This window comes from Pan troglodytes, chromosome 4 (genome assembly GCF_028858775.2).
Source record: "Pan troglodytes isolate AG18354 chromosome 4, NHGRI_mPanTro3-v2.0_pri, whole genome shotgun sequence".
NCBI lineage: Eukaryota > Metazoa > Chordata > Mammalia > Primates > Hominidae > Pan > Pan troglodytes.
This window is the reverse complement of record NC_072402.2, coordinates 101,590,049-101,609,016: the sequence shown is the minus strand read 5'-3', so window position 1 is coordinate 101,609,016 and position 18,968 is coordinate 101,590,049. Positions and strand designations below refer to the sequence as shown.

Here is an 18,968-nt window from a genome sequence, read left to right as displayed (position 1 = left end):
TTTCAAAGAAAGTCAAAGAAAATAGACAGTAATGGAACTCCGCAAAACTTACCAGTAACCTGAAATAGTGTAACAAATTTAAAATTAATTCCCATAAATCTTCTACATACATTAATTACATCTACAAATAATAAATTCATTAAAGATCAGCAATTATCTGATTAAATTATTCCATACAATAGGTACATTTAGATAAATCAGATATATATTTGGAGAGGAGACCTGAGAAAACTTCCCTTTGTCAATGTTGATTAAATTCATCAAATAATGAGTTTCTACTTAAAATGTGACAAGTGCCCACAGACCCTCTTAATGATTCCCTTTAGGTATCTGCATACCAAGTAATAGAAATACATATAGGTAACATTTTTGGACATGTCTATCCTATTTTGTACTTTTGTATTCCGTAAAGAATCTTAATAATAGCCTTCTTTAGAAAGAGCACTGTGGATTTCAATACATCATCATAGAAGGTTAATAAAAATAGCTAAAAATTATTTGGCCCTTACTATGAAGCAGATGCCTTTACTGCAGTTGAAAAACATCGGACTGGGAAGTTACCTCACTCTTCTGCCTCCTTTATGTGTAGATTTCAGGTAGATTATATAAAGTATTTCTACATACCGGCCAGGCATGGTGGCTTACACCTGTAATCCCAAAACTTTGGGAGGCCGAGGCAGGTGGATCACGAGGTCAGGAGTTCGAGACCACCCTGGCCAACATGGTGAACTCCCCCTTCTCTACTAAAAATACAAAAATTAGCTGGATGTGGTGGCACCTGCCTGTAGTCCCAGCTACTCAGGAGGCTGAGGCAGGAGAATTGCTTGAACCCAGGAGGTGGAGGTTGCAGTGAGTCAAGATCACGCCACTTCACTCCAGCCTGGGGGACAGAGCAAGACTCTGTCTCAAAAAAAGAGTCTTTCTACATACCAATATGAAAAAAAAATCTTATAGAAAAATCGTCAAAATAGGGATAGGTACTTCTAAGAGAAAATAAATAATTGAAAAGCTAATCAGCACAACCAGTAATCAAGAAAATAAAAAATAAAATAAGATGTAATTATTAGTATTGGTTATATCTGGTTTGGCACTGGTGGAGAGAAATGGTCACCTATACACTGTTGATAGGAGAAAGTACTAGGGCAGGATGTATCAAACTCAAATGTGAGCATGATGGCAAACAAATAGTCGTGTCTCTAGAAATACACCTGTTAGAAATACTCACTTGTGGGCCAGGCACGGTGGCTCATGCCTGTAATCCCAGCACTTTGGGAGAGAGAGGGGGGCAGATCACCTGAGGTCAGGAGTTTGAGACCAGCCTGGCCAACATATAGTGAAACCCCATCTCTGCTAAAAAATGCAAAAATTAGCCTGGAGTGATGGTGCACGTGCCTGTAGTCCCAGCTACTCAGGAGGCTGAGGCAGGAGAATCGCTTGAACCTGGGAGGCAGAGGTTGCAGTGAGCCGAGATCACGTCACTCTACTCCAGCCTGGGTGACAAAGCGAGACTCCATCTTTGAAAAACAAAAAAAACAAACAAACAAAACTCACTTGTGCATTCAGAGATATGAAAAAGAAGTTCATTAAAGCATAATTTATGAATAGCAAAAATATAGACAAAATTCTCAACAATGAAGAAATTATAAATAAAATTGGCATGGACAGGAGACAGGGAAAATACTGGGTAGGAAAGGGTGGTTCCCCCGCATAAGCCCCACCCTCAAGCCTGGAAACCACAGCCCTAAGTGAGAACTGGCATTCCTGTTTTCGCGCTCAAAAAGTTGCCTTTTGGTCCGCCATGCCCCCTATCCTGTACCCATATAAACCCCGAACCCCAAGCTCCAGGAGAAGGCAAGCAGACGAATGGCAGAATAGTGTGGCAGAGAAGGAGAAAAAAAGAAGGAGCATCTATACACCAAGAGGAGATCGGCTGGGAACAAATGGAGAGGAGATGGGCCTCTGGGCAGCCAAACTCCAAGGGAAGATGATTTTCCCACCCATCCCCTTTCCAGCTGCCCATCCATCCTGCTGAGAGCCACCTCCACCACTCAATAAAACCTCTGTATTCATCCTTCAATTCTGTATGTGACCTGATTCTTCCTGGACGCTGGACAAGAACCTGGAGAGGACACTGAGCTGGTTAACACAAGCTGTCTGTGGATGGCAAAGCTGAGAGAATGCGTTGTAACACGTGCCCACTTGGGCTTCAGGAGTCACACACACCCACCCCTAGACACTGCCGTGGGGCTGGAGCCCAGACCATTCATCCTGGCTCCTGCACTTCCCTGTCTGCATGCTTCCCCTCCCATAAGGGGTTTGAGCTCACCAAGGCTGAACAGAGAGCCACACCCCTGTTGCATGTCCTGGAACGAAGGCCAGGGAACTCTCCAGTCTCAAAATTATATCATATCTCTACTACGGAAATCTATGAATTAATTAAAAAGAACAAAATAAATTGTGTGAAAAGAACTCCAAGATATATTTTAAGTGAAAAAAGAAAATTAAGTAGCAGTAAATAGATAAGAAAATTGCAGTTATATTGGCAGAAGGAAATAGAATTTACTGTTGAGAGCCTAAAAGTGGGCTTTCATGTTTTAATTCTATATACATCTGGGTTTTGGAATAGCTTATAAAGTATTCTTATATTACAGATATAATTAAAAAGCAATACAAAAGTGAAATTCTTTATGGACCTCCTATTTTTCTCGAGAAGTTATGAGGCTCAATTATACATATAAAATTGTTTTAATTTTTATACTGTACTTCATATGTGTGTTTTAAAATACCTCAAAGAAATTTAAAAATATTAAAAAAAATAAAACTCACCATTTTGGAAAGAGCAGCATATTTAGAATCATAGAACTTTGCTCTTACTCTTTATACAACCTCATAAAAATCTTTGAAATGTGAACCTCACTCTTCCGTTTTCAAAATGCTATCTGTCCTGCTGATTTCTCATTTACATAATCATACCGTTCCAGACTCAATTTCTGGAGCCACTGCCAAATTCAAAGGGGTTCTGTAAAATTCATTCTGCAAACAGCAGAGCATTTTATACATTGATAGGTATAGATGTAGATATTTAGTTAAGCTGAGACTATTGGGGAAAAATATAAATAAGCCTGTTTTTGTATTTTTCAATGTAACTCACTACGTATCATATTAGAATCCACAAGCAAAACACAAAATTCAGCTTATACTTAATCTCCTACATTTAGAAATTAATAATGTAATCTGTTTTATAAACTAAAAAGTAGCTATTATAATTGTTTCAGAAAACAGTATTGAAGTTTTTCTGCATTTAATTTAACAAAAAGCTAAAAGAAGAAGAAATGTGTATGTTTTTACTCATAAAAGATTGAGGATCAGTTAGCAGCTTGCCATAAGTACTGTATCACTGTCCAGGGGCAAGGCAATTATAATAAGTAGAAACTATACTTGCGTATTGCTGTAGGGGGAAATACTTATTAGATTTATTCATAAAATTAAGTACATTTTTAACTTACAGCTGCTGTATTTAAACCTCATGATATGGTTGGGCTGTGTCCCCACCCAAATCTCATCTTGAATTGTAGCTCCCATAATTCCCACGTGTCATGGGAGGGACCCGGTGGGAGGTCATTGAGTCATGGGAGTGGGTCTTTCCCGTGCTGCTCTCATGATAGTGAATAAGTCTCATGAGATCTGATGGTTTTATAAATGGGAGGTCCCCTGCACACACTCTCTTGCCTGCCGCCATGTAAGGTGTCCCTTTGCTCTTCCTTTGTCTTCTGCCATGATTGTGAGGCCTCCTCAACCATGTGGAACTGTGAGACCATTAACCTTCAATCCTTTATAAATTATCCAGTCTCGGGTATGTATTTATTAGTAGCATGAGAACAGACTAACACACCTCATATGTTAAATAAGAAAGATAGATGAGATTAGATAGATAGATGCACACATATAATCAAGGAAATATAAAGATGCAAGTTCATAAATTACATTATACTCAGGAAAAAATAAATAATTTTCATTTGTTTAACATTTACTCAGCACTTTTCACAGAAAATAACCTGACTAATAAGCAATTGCAATGGCTTAAAGGTAACGTGCAAGAATAGTTCTGGTGGTGAAATATGAATGTTTACTTAAGAAAGTGACAATTAGCTCACAAAACAAAAAAAAAAAGAGAAAGAAAAGAGAAAGAGAATAAGAAAATAGTTTAAAGGTTATAGCAGCTGTGCAAATAAAGAAAATGGTGCAATCAACAGATCACATCCTTCTGATGGATCATTGAAAAACTTCTATGTAAATAGTTTTGATGTTCAAGCTCCTGTAGAAAATAATGCAGTGAAAAAATGCAAGTAAGAAGCTGTAAAGTATGAAGAATCTTGCAGTCACTTGTCTTCCAGCAGATATGGGCCACCGATCAGCTGATTTATATATTTAAAAAATAAATCAGAATTAATGACTTTTAAAAATGACAAATAACCGCAACCTTTGATGGAAAACAGTAAAAGCTGTAAGTGTGATATGCCCTATTGGATCATGGGTACCATGCAAATGACAACACAATGGCCTGGACTTTTAGCCTGAATGCTAAATCAAGTCTCCAAACAGAGAAATTTTTCTCACCTTAAGATTTTTTAATAAAATAAAGTAACAAAAGTTAATGGCCTGCCAGATGTTCACCACAGGGAGTTTGTTTCACGGAAATTGAAGAAGGAACTTAATTTTGAATTTATGGGAACATTTCCCCTCCATTTTCCCTTGTTTGTCCCAGGTTGCTTTTCAGCCTTGTTGACCAAAGCCAGAAGTGCCACACTGGGACTCTTTCGGTGCTATTCATCTCTGCATTAGAACAAGATGTGTTTATGTTTTTCTTTATTTTTTTTTACTTGCCAGGGTACAGCTAGAAGTAGCAGTAAAATTATCCTAAAACCAACAAGTGTTCTGATAATTTTTGATCAGCTCAACAGAAGATGTATCAAATGAATCAATGAAAATATCTTGAAGCATAGTCAGATGTTCAATCTGTAGTATTCTGTGAAGATACTTTGTTTTTCAGCTTCCATATTTAGAGTGTGTGTGTGTGTGTGTGTTGTTTATTTAAGCATTTTGAAGATGAAGTGAAATTAAAACATTGCATTAGGGTGATATTCAAGTTTATATAAGGACATAATAGTAGAAGAATCTATTTTTTTCCAAAGCAGTTTTAGCTTAAAATGTTAGAGACCTATGTGTGTATGCCTTGGGCAGGGGCTGAAGGAGTTGAGAATGAAAGAAGAATAAAAACAATCAGCTAATCCTCAAATTGTAGAACCGTGCTTAATAATTATTTAAGGAGAATGTTTAACATACATTTACATGTGAAAATCTGCACAAAGAGTAGACTCATTACCTACTCTCTTTCTTAGAGTAGGTAATGCTCCTAAACTTTGAAATATGCATAAAAATCACCTAAAAATTAGTTAAAATTGTAGACTTCCAGACCCCGCCAAGAGAACTTGAAAGGGAAGTATCTCAGGAGACTTTCCTTCAGATGGTGCATGACCCACAACTTGCAAAACCATCTATTCTTATGACAAAAAAGCACAAAAATCTGTTAAGATAATTTTACCTAACAAACAATTGTGGACATCTCTCCTTTCTTTGATATCAACAAAAAAGAGGCCTATAATTTTTGTTAAACATGTATATCATAATAAGTGTTTTATAGTCAACTGAAAGAAAAAATAGTAACCTAATAAATATTTATGGAATAGACAATTGAAAGAATAAATACACAAACAGCTTTACCCAACATATAATCCCCTGGATACTCAAATTTTGTAGCCAGAAATAAAAAATCCCTCCTTCAAATTGATTAACTTTCTGCACAATTTACAATTTAAAAACAACTCTTGTGTTACCTTAAACCAAAATAAGCAAAATAATACATTAGTAGGCAGTACATAGTGCTTATGTTTTTTTCATTGGAAAACGTTATCCTAATGTACTCTCTCTTGTTCATTGGTGGTGATAGTAACAAAATGCTCAGTATCCCTGACTGAGGGAAGACATACGAACTGAATGAAGAATGTATCATCTACCTAACCAATCTTTCACTTTAAGAGCAGTATTTCTCAAAGTTTAGCCATGAGTACAATCTCTTCATAATTTTGGCTGCCATATCCTTGTAAGACATGTTAATATATCATGAAAAAGAACACAGGTATTTGCTGTAGTCACTACCTATTATAGTGTGTGTATATATTATATATAATATTATAATATTAGCACATGGTACCTATGAAAGAAGGACCCTTCCAAATCTTTCCATGTATAGGAAATTCTTAAAATGTTCAAAACACCTTACCCTTAAAGAGCCAAGGACTCATTATCTTCTCCAATGACCTTTGGGAAAGAGTATAGGGAGGTGGTGATGCTACTATGGGGGGTGTATTAATACATATATATAATAATAGATATATCTATAGATTTACTAATTTCAGTTATCTCACTAAATCTCCAGTGTGTTTAATTAGCTATATTTTTCTACCTCACATTTAAAATTTAAAAAATCTCAGCTATTAAAGTTTAAAGGTGTTTGTTCATCTACCACCTAAAGTAATCTTATGTCCCAGCCGCAATTCATTCGCTACGTTTTGAGAAACTGTGCTTCCAGACTCCAAGTCCTAGAAATAAGCAGTCCTTCAGATAATCTCACACTCACCTATGAATGAAGGACTCTTCCAAATCTTTCCATGTATAGGAAATTCTTGAAGTGTTCTAAACACCTTATACTTAAAGAGCCAAGCATTCACTATCTCTTCTCCAATGACCTTTTGAAAAGAGAATAGAGAAGCGGTGACACTAAATGTCTTCATCTACATATTTCACAATGTATTCTCTGTTAAAGGGAAGTCACCAGTCAGATAACAGCAGAGGACTTGGGTCACTCTCTATGTTATTTACAGAAAAAAAGTAAAATCTACATGATTCAATTTGCCAAGATAACTCAGGCTAAAATGAGGTGAACATTATCCCCAGATTACTGAAATAATCATCTCTATCTATATATTTTTCTAAGAATAATTGGCCTTAGTGTGATGGCTCACATTTTTTCTAATTTGACTAAGTCTACCTTGTGCTGTATCGGTTTTATTGTGTTTAATTTTACCTAAGTTATTTCTTCTTCCTGCCTGGTTTGAGGACTTAAAAGAAAACAGTTTATTGGGTAAAGTTTTAAAAGTATATAAGAAGGCTATGTATGTTTCTATTAATATATCACAGAATAAAAAACTCAGGGATAAACATGAATAGATTTCCCACAAACTTTGAAACTATTTCAGGTATTTATTGCATTGTAAATAAGGTCTGCATCTGTAGGCATTTGAGGAGGAAATTTCTAATGAGGCAATATATTTGTTCCTATACATTTGTATCTAATCTCAAAATAATAAATCAGTTCCATCCAAGAATGTGAAAATATGTGAATAATATCAGCATCTTGCCCATGAAATAATATAGTGAATTGAAAAATGAATGCTTAATTAAACCATGATCTATTTGAAATGCTTGCACTTTTTTAACTCACTTAAAATGGGAATTTAATCTCATAAGTGATCCAGCCTTTCCATCGGTCTTTTCAAATTTACCAACCGTTTAGCTCTGTCCGTAGTATAGCATGAATTATAGTCATTTCTGTAATTTAGCTTTACATTTTCATTTAAAAGTATTTATTACCTAAATATGACTAAGACTCAACACAATAACTTTATCACGTTATTAGAGTATTTCCATGTCCTACTGCTATTTAAAATATTTAACTTCAGAGTCAGCTATGGTTTTACAAAAATCACTTAGTGTATACTGACAGATCCATGTCCTTTCTCAGAGCAAGTATTCAGGAAGCCCACAGTTTCCTTCGAGGAATAAAAGTAACCAAATAATTAAACCACAATGATAATGCAGAAATGTATCAGGTAATAAAGGAAGGTGCATAATGTTTCCACAGCAGTGAAGAGGAAAATAGCTATTCAATTCCTGAGGTTTCCTAGGAAGGTGTTTTAAAATCGACAAGATCAAATAAGTACCTTCTGTTATGACTGCTAAAATGAAATGCAAAAGCAGCTATGAATTAACACAGGAGACCATACATGCACCACTAATTACATGACAAGCCCTTGCTAAGTATTTTACACATAATAATATTTTATTTCATCTTTGTAGCAATGCTGTGAAGTAAATATTATTATTCTCCCATTTTACAGACAATGAAGCTAAGGTTTAAAGAAATTAAGTATATTGCCACAGCTTTGCAGCTAGTTAAGAATGCAATCAGATCTCAATCAAAATTTGTCTGATGCCAACAACTGAAATCTTGACTACTAAGCTGCACATCAGTTTGTGAACAAGTCCTTTGAAATTATAGGTAGAGTCTAAAGCTGTCTGCTTCAAGCATGGCATCCCTTCGAAATTTTGATCACTTCAATTCCTGTGAACACTGCCTTTACTCAACAACAATAGCACCAACAATACATGTTTATATTAATACTTAAACTTTGGAACCTCTTCAAAAATTATTGGAGCAATACTTTTATACTTTACTTGAAGATAGTGACATTTATCCTGTGGCTTTATTATGCCTCTATGAGACCTCTACAGTTAGAGAATCTCGGCTAAATGATATACCAGAATTACAAAAAAAAAAAAAAACAAAAAAAAAACTACACACACAATAAAAGAAAATAAAATTTTTACCAAGAAGAGAAAAAAACAAAACAGAGGAAAATGAAGGTGGAAAACATTTGAGGCCATAAATGAAGTTAGAACTGTAATGCCTTATCAACTGTGACTTTGACAATCATGTTTTCATTTTTCTATAAAACCTTGTATAGCTGCATAAAATGTTCTAACTGCATGCATATATGTTTACACAGAATAGTTTCAATCTCCTTAAGCAGAAGACTCTACTGAAATTTCACTTCTCTACTTCTGTGGATCACTTGAAAGAGTCTAGGGGATTCTGCATCAAGTTAAATCCCATGATCTCAATGTGCAGATGAAAGAGTAGAAATACATGTCCTTCAGGACCTTAGTAATTTGTGAACATGCCAAGCAGGTACACAAGCATTTATCTGAGACTTACTAAAAACGCAATAGAGAAAAAGATACATTAACTTTCAAGATAGTAAAAGGTAGCTTGAAGACTTTACGAAGCCATACACTCCACATAATACAAAACTTCTAGGAGAATCTGCCTCAGCAGAATATACCACTTCTATAATATCACCTGAACAAACAAAAGTGATTCCAGAGAAAAGTTCTGTGTGTGTGTGTGCATGTGTGTGTAGGTGTGTCTAACTAGTGCTTTTGTTTTGATGAGATGGATAAATTTAAAGCAGGTATTTAACTCAGATTGATCTATTTTATTTTGGAAGTGGATTTTTACTAGAATTTTTATTTACTGAGGTTTAATTTTTAGTATTTTAAATGTGATGTTTTTGCAGTCTCTCATTTTTGTCAACTGTAGTTTCGCCACACACAATACTTTTCTGTAGTGTATTACCTGTGGCTGGCAATGGATTACTGTGCAAAAAACAGATGCCAGGATTACACGGTATGCTTAGTAGATGTGTAACATGGATTTGGACCCAAGATTTTGAAAATGCAATCAATTACATGATTCACAGCATCTGGAAGATAATAATCAGACACTGACAGTCAGGACATTCTTTCTCTTCCATACTGGATTTCTCATCCAGGCTCAAAGCATCTGGAGTCATCTCTGACATCTTTCTACTTCAGGTCCCATATTTAATAATCAAGTCCCATAGTTCCACTGTCATGGATCTCTCAAATCAATTTCTTCCTTTCTATTCTCATTGCCACCACCATATTTCAGACTTGCCTTACTACAATCTGCTCTCTCACAATACAGGCTTCACACTAATCAATCCTGAAAATGCCATCAGGTTAATCTTCATAAAATGCAATTCTGGACATGTCACTCACCTGCTCAAAAATTTTCAACAGCTCCCCAGTGCTAGAGAACAAAGTCTATGCTTCTTAGCTTAGAATTCAATGTCCCCTGTTTTATTATTATCGGTGGATGTTTATTTTCTTCTTAGGAGGTAGGATCGTTTTTTTCCTTTGTGTGTAGAGAGTAACTGACAGAGATTTATACACAGAAGTATGTATTTATTTCTGTAGACTCTACCATGATTCACACACGTCTCCCTTTCTCAATTCCATCTTACATTGAATTATCATAGGAGTGTGCTTGTATATTTATAATTTCCTTTGTACTATGGTATTTATTACTTCAGTATTTTTTTCTATTATGTTTTTCAGAATTAAGTATCAGAGACAGTCTCTCAAAAGCAGCCATCCCTGCTTTACGTTGTTGTCAAAAAACAGACTTTATTACCTATCTGTGGAGTATAAAGTCCTTGAGGTCAGAGATTAAACCTAATCGTAGTCCTCCTAAACCTTTACTTCTTTCTCCAATTTTTCATTGACCTGGTATGAGCACAACAACTGTGTTCACTGACTGCTGAATGTCCAGGCACAGAAAAATCAGGTAAAAGAAAAAAAAAGTGCCAGTGATATTTTCAAACATCCTATTTGTCTGAACATATTCTTTTACTTGGGTGTGAGTTAGATTATACTGCTGCATTCACAATCCCCCTACTCGGGTTGTTTGTCAGTGCTGCCTCTCTCTGCACAAAGAATGATTACAGATGAATCTCCACATGGGTGATTTATATGGGAGATCACTTATCAGACCACTTGTATTCAATTCAGAACTAAATATACTATTGGGGTGCCATAAATGTTAAATAGCACTAAAAATAATAATAACTAACCTCTTCTTAGTACATGTGCTCCTGAGTACACACACTTGAATTTTTTCCAATTACAATTCAAGAACATTGCAGGTCCCTTTATTCAGGACCATTATTCAGGCACTTCTGGAAATGTTTTATTCAGGTTGTACATCTCTTCTTCACAATCTTTGGTTTAGAATTCAGCTCTCTAATAATGAGTGGAAATTGGGATCCGAAAGAGAAAAACACTATTTTCTTAAATGATGAATGCTACAGGCACACATTGTTTTAATCTGAAAAAAAATAAATAAAAGCCTGAAACCTTTTCCTAGACTGCTAAAATGCTGGAACTTTGAAAATAAAGAGAAAAGGCAAATTAAAATAAAATGCAGCTCTTTTTTTAAAATGAGCGATTACATCTGTAACATTACAGGATAACAACATGACTAACATCAAAAAATGAGCTGAGAGCATTTTAGCAATAGTCTATAGGCAAATGCATAACCTGAGTAGACATGCATTGCTGGTATAAGTAAAAGTAGAAAATATCTGTTTTGGTGGTGGTCGTTGTGATTATCATTGTTTCTGGTGATAATATAGATAAGGCCTGATCCTATAGGACAGCTTTGCTCAACCCTTTCCGTGGGCTGTACTTTACTCTCTTATACATACCTGAGGGCAGTCGTGGCAGCCCCATAAGCACTGTAATGAGATCTGAGCAAGAAAGCCTTCAAAATAAATCAACTTTGTTTCTCCCCAGCTCAGAAAGTTGTGGCAACTCATTGCGAGACTTCCCTGTTTTTAACTGTGGAGCAGGCTGTTTTGCTTTGACTCCTTCATCAACCCTAGTCTAACACATAACTACTTGGCCATTCTTGGAAAAATGAAAATAAAATCAGCCAGTCATGGAGCAAGCATCTGGGTATTGTAAGTTCAGAGTGCTTTGGGAGTCCAGCTGAAGCAATGGGGAACTCACAGCTGAATGGCTGCTCTTTAATGGAGAAGTGCAGGACGATGGTGGCAGAAGCCATGTCAGATAAGCATCTCAATGGGGAAATCGGCCAGCCAGACAATGACTTGCCCAGAAAATAGGGACATATTTAGTACCACCTTGTGTTTAAATGACCACTATGACAAGAGCTGTTAAGCATTAAGCAGATGTGTGCTATCCGTGATTGCATTTGGATCTCCCAACTTAGTAGTGTCAGTAGAACTAATGACTGAGACAGATAAAGTGGCATACTTCCTGCATGGATTAAGATTCTGTAAGCAAGCCAAAATAAAGTTCTGCACACCTGCCACATTTGAGAAAACAGAGTCATAATTCCTAAGATGCTTATCTAAACCTGCTGGTCTTAAATTCTCAAATGGATCAGCTCAGAAAGATTTCAGATATTTGTAGGTTAGAGAAAAATCACAAAAACTTCTGTAAGCATTTATCTGTTCTGGATCTCTTACTCATGCTAGCTTCAAAATTACTTTTGCTATGACTCCTGAATGTGTGATCTGATAAGATCACTGACATAAATTAATTACTGTGAAATGGAACAAAACAATGACTTAGAATGAATAAAACATTGGTTAAAAAAAACAACTCCTAATTCCAATGCTCTATACTTGACTTAGTTACATTTTAAATATAAATACATAAGCTCTATTTGGCAGGTGAAATAAAAGCTTAACTTGAGAGCAATTTTGACATTTCCCCTCAGATTTTTAAGCTACTTTGTAAACATTATATTTTCTTTGTTTTTTTAGATTCTATATAAGAAAGATTGTAATTGCACCATTTCTGAAAAAATCTTCTCAGCTCAGTAATTCAAAAAATCTTCTGCTCTATTCAAAGTGTTTGCTATCCATTATACGATATAAAATGATAAATAAGGCATTGGTCTATATCATCAAAAAGCTTATTCTATGAGTGGAAATTACATGTTCAGAAAAACAAAGATTTTATATATATATATGGAATTAAATATCATATGAGAAACAAAATAAATAATGGAATGGAAAAAATATAAATTAAAAATTATTTTTCAAAATTTAAGACAAATCCGGGACAGATGAAAAAATTTGAACAGGGACAAAAGGAAAGCCCTTCTAAGAAAAAAGAATAAGTAATATTAAAATAGATACCATAAAATGAAGTTATTTTTATGGGTTGGTTAGGGGCTCAGTTTGACTAGAACAAAGGATTCATGAAGAGAAAGTAGTTAGTTACCTTCATGTACTTGATACTGTTCTAGCTACTTTGCATAAAACTGAATAAAATGCACTAATTCCCTGCTTCCACAGCAATTAACATTTTGGAGTTATGAAAACATCTTTGTACATGTGTCTTTAGCATAGAATGAATTTTGGATGAAAATTTTCAAAATCAAAACAATTAAATGCATGCCTGTAATCCCAGCACTTTGGGAGGCTGAGGTGGGCGGATCACGAGGTCAGGAGATTGAGATCCTCCTGGCTAGCACATCTCTACTAAAAATACAAAAAAAAATTAGCCAGGCGTGTTGGCGGGCACCTGTAGTCCCAGCTACTCGGGAGGCTGAGGCAGGAGAATGGCGTGAACCCAGGAGGCAGAGCTTGCAGTGAGCCAAGATCACGCCACGCCAGAGAGGTTTACAATAATTTTGGCTTTTGGTATCATGTTTTAATATGGCTTACTAATGTCAATACTTACATAATTTACCTATATTTCCTCTAGTATTATAAAAATATTTTCACATTTAAATCATCGGCAATTTATTCCGTGTGATGTAGGAGTCAAATTTGTTTTTCTAAGAGGTGAGCCCCCTACCTTCACATCATTAATTGATTAATCCATCACTTTTCCTCAATTATTCATTCTCAAATAGTAAGTTCTTCTGTATAACAGCATTCTTTCTCTAAGATATAAGGTATAATATTTTTAAATAGTTCATTAAAACCATTTTTGCTGGCTTTAATACCATATGCCTCCCCGAATATTTCAGTAAATACTGCTAGTATTATGACTGCTATGACTTATTTCTTACTAATCTAAAAGAATTCTGAAACTTTCTTCTATTTTTTCATAAAAGCTGATGATTTCAAAATCCACTATATGTTTTTTATGTTTAAGTATCTTACTCTCTAATATTCATAATTTATTTCATTTTCTGATCTGATTACATTGGCAAAATCTTTTCCTGGATATAGCTAGAAAAAGGTATAGTAGCTGTTGACAGACTTCTACCTATAATTTAAAATTCATGCTATTTGGATAAACCCTGGGAGCTAACAAACACCTCCACATCCCCATTAAACAGAATCTTAGCAGGTGTCTATTACGGCTAAGTCATATTCTTGGATGAACGATTAACAGTAGCACCCTATATTCTACGCTGATGGAAAGTAAAGAATTGCCAAGTGATAAATAATACTATTAGGAACAGAATGGGAAAATGAAGGCAGAGGTAGGTAATTGGTTAGCCATTGTCTTCTTTTTCCATAGTATCCAAATAATGAGGTCTTTTTTTTTCTCCCCAAGGTTTTAGTATGAAGATTTTCAAATTTTTATTAAAACAGGTAGCTGATTTTGGAAGAATTCAAATGACTATTCTTAAATTACTAAATCTAGTCCAGAAGCCATGTTGCACAGAGAAACGTATCAGAGTCATCTGGGAACCTTTCAAACTGGACACACACACACACACACACACACACACACACACACACACACACCTCATCCACTTCATACTCATAGAGACCTTACTATGCCTCCCACTTTCCATTAAAATGCTACAGAATGGCTGGGTGCGGTGGCTCACGCCTGTAATCCCAGCACTTTGGGAGGCCAAGGCAAGTGGATCACAAGGTCAAGAGATCGAATCCATCTTGGCCAACACAGTGAAACCCCGTCTCTACTAAAAATACAAAAATTAGCTGGGCACAGTGGCATGCACCTGTAGTCCCCGCTACTTGGGAGGCCGAGGCAGAAGAATCGCTTGAACCTGAGAAGCAGAGGTTGCAGTGAGCCGAGATAGCACCATTGCACCCCAGCCTGGTGACAGGGCAAGACTCCATCTCAGAAAAAGAAAAAACAAAAAAAACCCACTACGAATAAACCATTGCTTCTGATGGAAATGGATCAAATGTTGGGGGTGTGTTAAGAATCACTTCTGTATTAACTAAGAAATTGAAAAACACTTCTATTTTAACTAAGAGTTTAATCACTGAATTATTCAATAAACATGTCTTGAGTAACTACCACCTGCTTAGCACCTAGCGTCTAGGAACACAACAGTGTAAGATTTAGACATGGTATTAAATAAAGCTGCAAGTTCAGGATGGAAAGATATATGCTAGGAAAAAAATAGATCATTATGGGACTATTGAGAAAGAATACTAATTTGGTTTTGGCAAGTGAGGGAAGGATGTCCAGTGGTGTTGGTATCCATGTTGAAACCTAAACATTGAAATAAATGAGTGAGGCAAAAACAGAAGAAATTTCCTAACAGAGGCAACAGTCTATATAAACACTCTGAAGTGAGAGATCGAACTGTCTTTGAAGAAATAAAAGAAAAAAATTTTTAGAATGACTGGAGTGTAGAATTCAAGTTGAAGAAAGGAGGGAAAACCGAGGGAGTTACTGAGATAAAACCTGAGGCTAGGAAAGTAAACAGGAGTCAGATAATAAAAACCCTACTAAGCCCTGTAAGGCATTTGGATTCTACCAGAGTGCATGGAAGATAAGGTAAAAATTTTAATCAGGAAAGTTACCTCAGTTCCTTCTTTAGAGAAAAAAAAAACCCTTTGACTGAGCAGAGCATATGAGAGAGAGAGAGAGAGCAAGTCTAGAGTCATGGAAATAAGTTAATAAATAAAATTGTTTTATGTTGACTTCTGATCAAAAGTGCAAGTAAATATTAAACAACTGGAACTCTTGCTAGCCATTGATTACTATGTGAATTATCTAGTTAAAACACAGTGTCTTGTTATACTTAATAATTGCACTATTTATAATCTAAATTGTTTACTATCTAAGGTTTAACAGTCAGAGAATTGATTAAATTGGGTAACTCCTCTCTTGGATAGAAGCAATAACCTTCAATGGAATGCTAACTACCTCTGAGAATTAGGTTTAACTCAGACCTTCATTGCCATAGGCAGAAGTAATTGATTTTAGGCCGGGTAAACTGGTTCTTAATACATATGCCCACAGGGAAAATGTTATTTTAATAAGATGCTTCTATAAGCCACATGCTACTTAAAACAGAAGGTTTTCTCTTTGTCTTCATAAGCAAAAATTGAAAGACCCTTGTTTGTCCTTAAGTTAGTAGTAAACAACCATGAAGTAACTTAATACTGAGTCGCAGTCTGCAAAGTATCTTTGCCAATTCAGCTATTTACTTTAAAAAAACAAAACAAAACAAAACTGTAAGTTTCCTAGAAAAATAAATCTATGTTTAACATTCTTGAATACCACTAATTAGCATACCTAAATCTACTCTTATTCGTCCTTCAGCAGTTGTTCTTTTATTTCGTTATCCATTGTTTTGCTCTAACTCTACCCCACAACTAAAATTAAAGTATACAAAATAATTGGAAACTGTTAATAAAGCAAGAGATTATGGCAAATAAATAGAGAGTCTTTAAGAAATGTGAAATGATTGATTCATATGAGCAGCCAAATCCTGATGTTGATTTACAGATTTCGTCTAATGGAGTATAACCACTAGAGATTGCTCAAGACTATCAACTGAATAGTGGAGAAAAAATGTTTCATGTGTATTTCTATACATGTTTCTATACCACCCATTAAAATTTTTAATTTTGGTCTATGTTTTGCATCTCATAATATATTAATATCACATATTATATCAAATTTATTTATAAATACACAAAAGTTCATATGTTTATGCCTAAACCACCGGTATAGCAATGTGAATATTATCTAATCAAATTTACCATCTATTTTTATTACTGTATAGCCCCTGGTTTACAAAAGCCCACTTTACTCTTTTAGACATAAGATTAAACATTTATTTAAAAAAAAAAAAATAGTTGCTTTAGGCCAGGCGTGGCGGCTCACGCCTGTAATCCCAGCACTTTGGGAGGCCGAGGTAGGCGGATCACGAGTTCAAGAGATCGAGACCATCCTAGCTAACACGGTGAAACCCTGTCTCTACCGAAAAAAATACAAAAAATTAGCCCGGCGTGGTGGCGGGTGCCTGTAGTTCCAGCAACTCTGGAGGCTGAGACAGGAGAATGGCGTGAACCTGGGAGGCGGAGCTTGCAGTGAGCCGAGATGGCGCCATTGCACTCCAGCATAGGCGACAGAGCAAGACTCCGTCTCAAAATAAAAAAATAAAAAATAAAAAATAAAGTTACTTTAAATTTTCAAGTTGTGGCTGGTATTTTCATCCTTTAAAAATAATTTTTGCAAACTTAATTTTTCTCAAACCATTGGTAGTAATAAGCTTATTTTATGTGGCACACAGATTTTTTAAAATTGTATTAATTATGCATTTATGTTACTGTCAATTGGGGAAATAGAGCTAGTGCACAAACTGCATGATTTCATAAATGTAATATTAACATTATTTTCTTGACAATATTTAAATAAATGTAAAATAAAACAGCAAAAAAAGAATATATTTGAAATGTGTGTCCGTGTGTGTAGACAGATGGAAAAAAGCAATCCAAGTACAAAAGCACAAATGGCACTTTGATAATGCAAAAATTACAAGGTGGTTATGCTTATCTAGGCTAAGAATGAACAAACCTGCCAACAGTCTTCATAGCACTTGCTGAGTTGGGAATTTGCCAGATTAGAAAAATTCATGACTGTGGACCCTTTGACTTTTTTTTTTTTTTAAGACAGAATCTTGCTCTGTTGCCAGGCTGGAATGCAGTGGTCCAATCTCGGCTCACTGCAACCTCTACCTCCCTGGTTCAAGTGATTCTCCTGTCTCAGCCTCCTGAGTAGCTGGGACTGCAGGCATGGGCCACCATGCCTGGCTAATTTTGTATTTTTAGTATATATCGGGTTTCTCCATGTTGGTCAGGCTGGTTTTGAACTCCTGATCTCAGGTGATCCACCCGCCTTGGCTTCCCAAAGTACTGGGATTACAGGTGTGAGCCGCCACGCCTGGCCAACTTTTATGAGTGTTGCTGGCAGAAGGACCACATCAGCACTTGAGGTTTTGTACTTCTACCAAAGAAGAAATCGCTTTCTGCTTGAGTTATGTATCTCTGTGTTCTATGCTTAGGGTTGAGGTTTGGAAACACTCTTCTAGCCAGAGGGTCTTGCTGGGATATTTATAGCTATTATTTAAATGTAGAAATTAGTTAAGATATTTCAAACCATCTTTTCTGAATCCCAATTAATAATGACATTTAATTGAACATATCATGAGTATGTATCCTTACTGCTTGTAATGGTTAACTTTATGTGTCAGTTTGACTGGCCTACAGGGTGCTTTGATATTTGATCAAACATTATTTTAGGTGTGTCTGCAAGGGTCTTTTCAGATGAGACTAACATTTTAATTGATAGACTGAGTAAAGCAGATTGCTCCCATAATATGAGTAGGCCTCATCTGATCAATTGAAGGCCCGAATAGAACAAAAAACTGACTTTCCCCCCAAGTAAGAGAGAATTATTTCCTCCCATTGGCCTTTGAACTGGGGCCTCAGCCTTTTCCTGCCTTCATACTTTAACTTAATCATCAGATCTTCCCGGGCCTTAAGCCTGCTGATTCACCCTGCAGATCATGGGACTAGCCAACCTCCATAATTGTGTGAGTGCCAATTCCTTACAATAAATCTTTTTCTGTATGTGTATATCCTATTGATTCTAGTTCTCTGGTATATTAGGGTCCTCTAGAGGCACAGAACCAATAGGATAGATGTATATATGAACGGGAGTTTATTAAGGAGTACTGACCCACACGACTACAAGGTGAAGTCTCACAATAGGCTGTCTGCAAGCTCAGGAGCAAGGAAGCCAATCTGAGTCCTCAAACCTCAAAAGCAGGGAAGCCAACAGTGCAGCCTTCAGTCTGTGGCTGAAGGCCTGAGACCCCCTGGAAAAAAATCACTGGTGTAAGTCCAAGAGTCCAAAAGCTGAAGAATTTGGAGTCTGATGTTGGAGGGCAGGAAGCATTCAGCATAGGAGAAAGATGATGGCCAGAAGACTCAGCAAGT

General features: G+C 35.9%; 1 long non-coding RNA gene across 2 annotated transcripts in view; it reads right to left on the bottom strand.

Annotated features, from left to right (window-relative positions):
- Positions 1 to 18,968, bottom strand: part of LOC112209230 (uncharacterized) — a 371,229-nt gene that overhangs the window by 54,947 nt on the left and 297,314 nt on the right. The window lies entirely within an intron of this gene.